The sequence below is a fragment of the Phoca vitulina genome, unplaced genomic scaffold (genome assembly GCF_004348235.1).
Source record: "Phoca vitulina isolate PV1807 unplaced genomic scaffold, GSC_HSeal_1.0 scaffold9, whole genome shotgun sequence".
NCBI classification, from domain to species: Eukaryota; Metazoa; Chordata; class Mammalia; order Carnivora; family Phocidae; genus Phoca; species Phoca vitulina.
The window spans coordinates 55,162,749-55,172,944 of NW_022589712.1; the positions used below are offsets into that span (position 1 = coordinate 55,162,749).

At 47.2% G+C, this 10,196-nt stretch overlaps 1 pseudogene; it reads right to left on the bottom strand.

The window, feature by feature from the left end:
• Positions 1 to 6,092: 6,092 nt before the first annotated feature.
• Positions 6,093 to 9,403, bottom strand: LOC116634728 (annotated as a pseudogene).
• Positions 9,404 to 10,196: the final 793 nt, after the last annotated feature.

Sequence of the window (10,196 nt, forward strand, 5' to 3'; positions counted from 1 at the left end):
GGGGAGAGGGATAGAGAGAATCTCGAGCAGACTCCACGCTGAGCATGGAGCCTGATGTGGGGCTCGATCTCACGACCCTGAGATCATGACCCAAACTGAAATCAAGAGTCAGACGCCCAACTGACTGAGCCACCCAAGCACCCCAAAGTTCAACCCCTTTTGATAAAAACTGTCAAAATTCAAAATTTAGAAGAATTTCCTTGATTTGATAAAGACATTGTATACCAAAAATTCTACAGCAAATATCATGTTAATGGGGAAAATTTATTCTCATCAAGATCTGTCCCAAGACAGGAATACTCAATACTACTATTAATGTTTGACATAATACTGAAGGTTTGGCTAATGTTATGTAAAGAAAAGAATTAAAAGTTATCAGGATGGGAAAGGGATAAAGTTACTTGCAGATATGATTGTGTACATAAGAAATAAGTGGATTGAACAGAACAACTATTAGACCTAATGGGAGATAAGAATGATAGTATTTGTCTTTATCAGCAATAATCAGAAAATTTAAGTGTAAATCAGATACTACCTACAATAGCTGCTAAAACTGTAAGATGTAATCTCTCAAAAATGCAAAAAAATAATTTACAGATAAAACCTTAAAACCATTTAAAGACTATGGCCTGAGGGTGCAGAAAAACTTTTAAGACCCAAACAACTCAAATGAAGAATTGCTTGCTACAAAATTAAGAGGTTCTTTTATTTAAGGACATCATAAAGAAAGACAGATGACAGATTGGGAAAAGATATCCATTATGTCTAAGTCCAGCTTATATACTTCTTCTTATAGTTCTTTTAAGTTTTGCTTTATATAGTTTCAAGCTATATTGTATAGAGTTGTTTGGAATTTTTATATCTGATGGTGAATTAACCTTTTCTCATTATGTAGTTTATCTCAATGCCTTTTGTCTTAAAAGTCCATTTTATCTGATATTAATATAGTAACATCAGCTTGATTTTGGTTATCTGCACTCTGTATATATTTTTTCATCTTTCTAATTTCAACTATTTGTTAACCTTATGTCATAGCATTCTTTTTAAAGCAACTTATAAGTGGATTTTATTTATTTTTACCCAATCTAATAATCTTTACTTTTAAAAAATTTATTTTTTTCATTTAAATTTACATAATAATTCATATTTTGTATTTATATCCATGTGCTATCTCCTTCAGGAATTCCAATTTGACTTTTGTAGATGTCGATATTTCTATCTCTTGTATATTTTTTATGCTATGTCTCTGTTCTGCATTATGCAAAATATTGATTCATCTTCCAGTTTATTCTTTCTTATGCTGTTATCTGTTTTTTTGCTTAACGATCTTTTAAATTTTAAATATAAATTTTAAGTTAAAATTATTTTATTTTTCATTTCTAGAAGTTCTATATGATTCTTTTTCTGAGTCTTCCTTTTCATGTTTTAGTCTTTTGTTCCTTATTCGTATTTAAAATTCTCAGGCAAGTAGGCAAGTAGTTTATTGGGGAAGTGAACGCAGGGAACAGGGGTGTGAGATTGGAGAGAGGGAAACAAGGAAGGAGGGAAAGCCAATATAAGGATGCCGTATGGATTGATCTTCACTGTGGGCAACTGGGACTCAGTGCCATCAGGACCTTTTGAAGAGCTGGTATCTCAGAATTGTCCACTAAGAGAGTGAAAGATGAGAGCATTTATCCATTAGCTTTCATAGTCCATTGGTCAAAGGTTGCCCCAGGGAAGGCAGTCTTCCATACTTCCAGACGTGTGTGCATGAGTGCCTAGTCGATTTCTGAATACATCCTAACTGACATCAGAGAAGCCCAAGGATAGAGAGCAAGAGATAAGTGGTACAGTTGAAGCAAAATACTACCAGGTTACACCTGTCATTCTCTATTGCATAATTGCACTATCTGGTGTCTTCTGGAGTCTAATTCTTATGATTATAGTTTCCAATGGCCCTATACTCATGGTCCTTTATGTGTTTTGTGATACTCTGCTCTGAAATTTTATTCTTTGGTAGTTTGTGGGAATTCTTTGGGAATTGACTTTACAGTTGGCCCCTTTTGAGTGGGGTTGCTTTTGATTCTGCCAGGCATCTGAGTGCATTACCAACCCAGTACAATTTTAAACCATATTCTTAACCTGAAGTTTCTTTGGCACCACTCTAGTGGTGTAAATTTGGACGAGAAACACAAATAAAGGTCTGTTTGTGGTTATGAATCTTAGGAGAGATTTTTTTCTCCTCTACTAGCACCTGGGGATTGAGAAATTTTTTTTTTTTTAAGATTTTATTTGAGAGAGAGAGATTGAGCATAAGCAGGGGGTGGGGGGAGGGGCAGATGGAGAAGCAGACTCCCCACTGAGTGGGGAGCCCGACTCGAGGCTCGATCCAAGGACCCAGAGATCATGACCTGAACCAAAGGCAGACACTTAACTGACTGAGCCACCCAGATGCCCCAAGAAATTAGTTTTTCTTATTATCTCTAATGTAGGAAGTAGATCTATGTATGGGTCACTGAAGTCTCCTATTAGACTCCGGAGCCCCCTCAGTCAGGCCACTTGTGGTCTCCAGGCCCCATGATCCTATGAGAAATCAAAGATCAAGGTCTACAGGATCATTGAATATTATCAGAGTAAAAACTGGGTCCACATTTTCTTTTTTTTTTTTTTTAAAGATTTTATTTATTTGACAGAGAGAGATAGTGAAAGCAGGAACACAAGCAGGGGGAGTGGGAGAGGGAGAAGCAGGCTCCCCGCTGAGCAGGGAGCCCGATGCCAGGCTCGATCCCAGTGGGTCCACATTTTCATGTGACTTTAGCCACCCCAGTATTCCTCACTTTCTTGCCAGCTTATTAGCATGTTTTAAAAAGTTTTTTCCTTTTAATATTATGCATCAATTTTGGGTGTTTTCGAATGGAAGGGTCAGTCAGACTCTTCGAGGCTGAAATACTGCCCGAGATGGAAATACACATTATTGTCCTTAAGTCAGGAAAGTAAATGAAATTTATCATAACTCAGGAAGTCTTTTCAAATTCATCATTACTACTACACAATAATTAGAGCACAAGTTGGAGAATCAGTTTCCCCAAGTTACTAGCTGTGTGGTCACAGGTAAGTCAGTCAACCCCCAATTGCCTCAATTTTTCATCAGAGTAACAGTTACCTACTTCACAGGGTTGTGATGAGAATTTAATAAATTAATATACATACAGCACTTACAATAGTGGAAAATATTAAGTGTTCAATATACATTAGCAATTATATTACTATTATTCTTACTATTCTTACTATTACTATATATTATTCTTCCAAGCTTATCTTCTAGCCAAGCGACTCTTTCAGTGCCCTCTGAATTGTGTGTCATTATTTCTCTTAAAGTTCTCCTTCAACTGTAAGAGGAGGTCATTCTCAAAGAACACCTGTGCCATCACTTAGGGAAAATTTTCAGCCCAGCCCTCCATAAGATCCCACTCATTATTGCTGCCTCCCCATCTATTCTGTTTCCTTATTTTAAGTTTGGTAGGGTTCGCTGTGGGGAGCAGAGGGAACCTGACAGGGCTGCCCTATTTGGGGACAAGACTCTCAACAATGCTATTCCACACTATCCTAGTAATCCTAACACTAGAACAAAAGCTCCAAAGACAAGATTTACAGCATCAGGAAGACCTCAAAACATCAAGCCATCAGACTGAGGTTTGAGTCTCAGTTCTGTGACTTACTAATGATATAAATGATGTTACCATCTCTACTGACCTCTCAATTATTGTTGCAATATTTAAACAAGAAAAATTACTTAAAGATATTGGTAACAGGAAAGCCCTAAATTGGTAGGAGCATTTTTAAGAGGTTAGGAACCCTTGTTTAAAAGATAGGTGATTTTTATTTTTTTTATTTTTTATTTTTTTAAAGATTTTATTCCTTTATTCATAAGAGACAGAGAGAGAAAGAGAGGCAGAGGGAGAAGCAGGCCCCCCGCTGAGCCGGGAGCCCGATGTGGGACTCGATCCCAGGACCCTGGGATCATGACCTGAGCCGAAGGCAGACGCTTAACCATCTGAGCCACCCAGGTGCCCCTAAAAGATAGGTGATTTTTAAAAATCACAACAAACCTTTATTTACATCTAGAGGAATTAAACATACTGTTGATAAATGCTTGTGAACATTATGCAACATGCAGCCTAGGGGATGTAACATCATCATTAAAGATGGACTGAGGGGTGCCTGGGTGGCTCAGTCAGTTAAGTGTCTGCCTTTGGCTCAGGTCATGGTCTCAGGGTCCTGGGATCGAGTCCCACATGGCGCTCCCTGCTTAGCTGGGAGCCTGCTTCTCCCTCTCCCAGTCCCCCTGCTTGTACTTTTTCTTTCTCTCAAATAAATAAATAACATCTTAAAAAAAAATAAACATGAACTGACATCACCACACACATTATTCCTCCCCAGACCAAATGCAGTGGTCATTAACTTATGCACGAGAGGCTAGAGTTTGTGTGTCAACATAGAGTTCAGCTGTATGTACTAATTCCTCTAAGTACTTGTGACATTATGTCAAGAGTTCAGCAGCTGAGTTTCACATAGGGCAGTGTGATTCATCGGGATTATTAGGATCCTCCTGTAATAACTTCCCTGAGTTGATTGCCTTTGACAGATCAGTTTGCTTAGATTAAAAAGCAATTGCTGCTGTCTAGTCAAATTTAAACACTTTGGCTAGAAGAAGCTGAACTCTAACTCTGTCCAGTCTATAGAAACACCTTGATGTGAAAAATACATCGAATGCAGTGATACAAAGAGAAAACTGAGTTAACAGTACTCTGGGGTACAGTTTTGTAATAATGTGATGGAGCGTACATGCCAAACAAAAGTGACCGCAGGTATATGGGAGGGAGGGAAGAGTACATTGCTTTTAATAGCAACTATGTACTGCTTTTAATAACAATGTACTGCAAAGTCAGTAGCAATGTTTGAGGTACCACTCTGCTCCACATTCATACAACATTCACTACCATTAGACTTGGGGTAAAATGGATCCATCTTCTGGGCTGAACAATGGAAAGTATTTGGGGATATAGACATCTCTCCCTTCCCCCTTTCTGAATGGACCTAGTAATTTAATAGAAGAACCAATACTATCAAGAGGACTAAAATAGCAGTATGCTAAAATTTAAACCATCTTTAAAAAAACGAATGGAATGTCTGATTTAAGTGAAATTTAAGCTTAATGCCTGACATTGCATTCTCAGCCTGCATTAGTTGTAGATAAAATGAGGCTTGAGATGACATTAAGCTGACATCCAACCTATCTCTGGTGGATCAGCAAATAGAGTACTGAAACTAGTGTTAGAGGAAAGACTCTTTTAGCGAGTTTGAATTCTTATCGACAAAGAACACCGTTACCATGTCATTTATTAGTATATTTGTGGTGCAGCCATCATGATGATCTAAGTTTAGACAATATTTTATCACCCAAAAGAAACCCAGGTATCCATTAGCAGTCCGTCCAGTAGAACACTGTGTTACCAGTAATCAATGCCAGGGGAGGACTCCAAGGACATGGAGAATAGAAAAGATCATTACAGTTGCCAGCCACCCAGGACAGAGTCCAAACACGTCTGTCCACTGCATCCTGGTATCAGAGTCACCAAGGAAAACACAACATAACCAAGCACTGGATGGAACAATGCTTTTTACTCACACAGAGAAGAGCCAGCCTGGAACTTCCAGAGGGACTTGGCCAAATGCAGCACCATGGAGTACACCATGGACCTGTGCCCCAGCAGCAGGATGCAATGACAGCAAGGTGGCCAGCACCTCGGACAGGTCAGTAATCATCCCCAATCTCTTCCCCAAGTGTATTTCTGCACCCAACAGGCCTGAAGCCAACCCTATGAAGCAGCTACAGCCCAGAGGAGGGTGACTGCCACGACATGTGCATCTAGCTTTGGAGGGAATGTGTGGGCTCAGGGTTTTGCTGGCTTCCTTGAGTGGTGGGTGGGTCATCGAGCTGCCAGACCAGCTGCCACCTGCTGCGGATATACACTCAGGGCCAGGGACAGACAGAAGCAGCTCTGCAGGTGGAGCCCAGTTGCCCTCACTCTCTCCTGGGGGTGACTCCTCTATCCCCAAGCATCTGCCTCCCTCTGCTCCTGCAGGTCCTCTGGGTTTTGGGCCCTCCCAAAGAGAGCCATGAGCCGCACCAGGTCATACCTGATGTAGCTAGCCTTCAGTCTTCTTCAGGCCCAGCATGCATGAAACGAAGTAGGGCTTGTTCTCGTAGTGGCGCATCACTGCGTGACTGTTCCAGGGAAGGAAGTCAAACTTCTTCGTTCCGAGTGGGCGGCCGCACACTGGTACACGGCCCGCAGCAGCCGCAGTGCCCGGGCCTGCCCTGTTGTGAACCGCTGGGCCTCCTCCAGCTCTGGGATGCACAGGCCATGCGTGGCCGGATGCCTGTGTTGGCTGGAAGCTCCCAGAGCCGCACAGGAAGTCCTGGGCTCGGCACCACCTCCTCGCTGCCGCTGTGGGTGTTGCAGCCGGTGCTGAGGGGACTGCTTGTGTTGTTGCTTGTGCTCGCTGGAGGCTGTGCCTGGCGCAGCACGGGCCTCCGAGGGGCCCTGCAGCGTGGCCTGGGCTGAGCTGTCCTACAGCCGGTCCGGCACGCACCAGCGCCTCTCTCCCCTCGGGAGGAGCTCCCGGCTGCGGAGGTGGCCGCCTCTGCGCACGCAGCACGTGGCTCGCGGCGCTGGGGAGGCGTGCAGCCAGTGCGTCCGCGCGTCCACCCGCGCACGGCCCCTCACGCACAGGGAGCGCGGGCTCGGCTCTCGCTGCGTCCCGGCCTTCCGCGGGCTCCGCCTCCGGCCGCAGGCCGCCTCCTGTGGGCAGCTAGGCTGCCCGCTCCTGCCACCGCCGCCTCAGCACCGCCAGCACCTTGGTCCCCCCTCCCTGCTGTGCCATCTGGAAGGCTCTCTGTGCTCACTGCCTGGGGTCCTCGGGCTGGGTCTTCTCCTCACCGTCAGACTCGAACAGATTGTGGTCCCAGGCAGGAGTGGATGACTGTGACGTGGTCCAGTCACAGCCACCACCACTGTCACTGCAGCAGGGAGAAGTCCTCTGGACTGCCCGGCCCTGGCTCCTGGTCTCTGGAGGGCCACCGCCCGCCGTGTCGTGCCCGTGCTTCTTATGCTTGGCACAGCTGCGCCAGGGACTTCAGCGCTTTGTGGTGGAGGTTGATGCTTTTGAGGTGGGCAGCCCCGCAGAGGGCGAAACTCCTGCAGGCTCGGCCTTGGTAGTAGTGGCTGAGGAAGATGCAGTGCTGCCGCGGCGGCAACAGGGAGAGGGGCTGTCCCGGACGACCTGGCCTCCTCCACGCGCAGCCGGCAGTCCTGGCCCCTACCCAGCATCTCCCTGGGGGCATGGTCACCTTTGATGCGGCACACGAGGCTGAATAAAAGTTGGATGGCCCAGCAGAAGCTGCTCCACAGACACACAGGACAGGAACAAGAGCACGTTCTCCAAGATGACAGTGAGCTATAGAGAATGAGGCCATCCCATGGCGGGAGCAGGCTCGTGTGTTCTTCCGCAGCTTGGTGCAGAAGAGCAGCAGGTATAAGCTGGCACGTAGGTAGCCCAGCTTGAAGGGGCTGATGTGGGCAGCCCCCTTGACCAACACCAACAAGAAGAGCAAACAGAAGATGGCCACCTTCAGCCTGTTAAGGTAGGACCTGTGGGGGATAAAGTTGGGCGTGGGGTGGGGCGCCCCCCACTAGTTCCGGGTGGTCAGTATTGATGTCAGCCACTCCTGGGTGTGCCTGGGAGAGGGCAGCTGCCCCTGCTGGGAGGTGCAGAGCAGCAGGGGGAAGTCACTTATGAGGTTGGTGGGGTTGGGGGCCCTGAATAAATTGGGTAGGGACAGCCACTTGAGTGTGGAGTTCACAAGGATGGTCTTGCTTCAGGGCCACAGGTAGTTTATGCACAGGGCAGGAGGCATGCCAAGGTATAGCAGGTCCTGGTAAAGCAGTAAGAGTATCAGGAAGAGGCTAGCAATAGCCTAGAGTGCTGGTGGGTGAGGATAGCCATGCAGGATGACCACAAAGTTCCTGCGCAGCCCAAACGTGTGCACGGCCAGGAAGATCTCCAGTCCAAGTTTGTAGAAGAAGAATTTGAGGCAGTTGAGAGGCCCTGGTTCAGCCACTGGAGAGTGCTGTCATATATAGACAGCTTGGGCAGCTGGTGGGGCCAGCAGGTGCTATGGGTGGAGATCTTCCTGGCATCGGTACATGGTGGCCTCAAATGCCAGCAGCAGGGTCTGTAGGGGATTCTGGATGTAGCCCAGGTCAGGAAGCCCTTCTACACCCCAAACCGGTTAGCAGGATTGATGGGCCTCTGATACAGCAAGAATTGATTGATCTCTGTCTGCAAGTTGGTGCTATTGAGGAAGGGCTCAGTACAGTTTCTGGAGTACTCATGGGGGCTGAAGATCTTGATAGACCCTCTTGGACATAATGATAATGCAGATCCAGAAGGTGGACTGGCAGGAGGCCAGAAGTGGGAGTAGGGCAGCAGGAGGTTCATCACCAACACTTCCTTCAGGGCCATCTAGACAGGACCACCAGCTTGAAGACATGCAGCTCCAGCAGGCATCACAAGAACACCACAAAAGTCCCAGAAGCCGGTGGCCAGGTCCAGCAGCTGCTTGGTCACCAGGCCCCACTTGTTGGCTATGGCTTCTGGGACTTGTGTGGCTTGGTGGGAGCCAGCTGTGCTCAGCCCCTTGTCCCCGGAGACCTACTCTTCCTCCTCCTGCTGCTGCACCAGTGGGGTCCCACTCGCCACACCCTGCGTGTGAACATGTAGATGATCTTGCAGATGATGAGGCAGTTGGCAAAGCTGACCATGATGAGCATGCCAGCAGACAGGCAGATCCAGTAGTTGGCATAGATAGACCCCTGTGACTGGCTCTGCCAGACTCTGGAGCAGCATCCACATGAGCTCTGTGTCTGCCATGGTGACCTCCATTGGTGCAGGGGGGCCTTCACCTTCAGCAGCTTCTCTTTGACAAACTGGTGTAGCAGGAGCCAGAAGGTCAGAGTGTACAGCACCGTGGCGCCGAGGTTCAGGCAGAGGTAGTGGATGTTCTCTAGCCCCAGATGGCCAGGCTGACAGCTCCCAGGGTGGTGGGGAGCTCAGGACACTGCTCCGTGGCCCACATGTAGTATAGGCCACACAGTGCCAGTCTGTAGAGCAGGATGGAAGGTGCTCCAAGCACGGTCAGCCGGTGGCAGCTACACATGGTCCAGATGAGGCAAGCCCAGAGCAGCAACATGAAGACATGAAGGCCAGCTGGCTATGGCAGGTGATGCTCCATATGATCATGGTGATAAGGGCACACCTGTACAGAGTGCTGGTCCATGATGAGGTGGGCCCACATCTCTCTAGGCTCAGCCAGCCTGGTGCTGCTGGATGGGGCTGTGGCCAGTCAGGTTGTGCCTGGTGTGGGTGTCCACCTCTGTGTCTGGCCCTGTGAGCACCATGTGCTGGGCGGCCTCCTCTTTCATGGCAGCAGGAGCCCTGGCCTGGCCCTGGGCCACAGTCCACCTTGGTCAGCTCCACCTGTTGCTCTTCCTCACCCCTCATGCCACCTTGGACCCCTGGTCCAAGGGGTGGTGTGTGCAGAGCTTCTAGAGTGAAATTCAGAAGCTTGACTATAAGACCTCTGAGGCCCTAGAAGAGGTCTTTAAGAGGCTGCAGTTCAAGGTTGGGGGTCTGGAGAGATGAACCTGGACAAAGATGGCCTTCTTGGCCTTGTTCACCATGATTGAGTACTCTGAGTGGGCCACCCTTCTCAAATGTCCTTCAGTAAGCACATTGGCAGTGGGGCCTGGCAGGCTGCCACAAAGGCCTGGGGTGGTACACCTGTCAAACAGTAACACAGGTGTCCTAAGGTGAGCTCAGGAAGGTGAGCTCCCATGGTGCAGGACAAACACTCACTTGATCTTGATTTTCAGTATGAATACACATTATGAAAGCAGGCCCTCAGCATCCTTCTGATCTTTTGGGTTTTAAGCAGGAAGTGTCAGAAGAGTTACCACAAGGATAACTGGCTTGTGGTGGCCAAGCGTTCATAACAATGTTGCTTTATGATCCTTTGATGTTGTCTCTTCCTATCATTATGAAGCAGAATTCACCAGGCATTGGATTGTTCATTCACTAGTAGGAAAGGT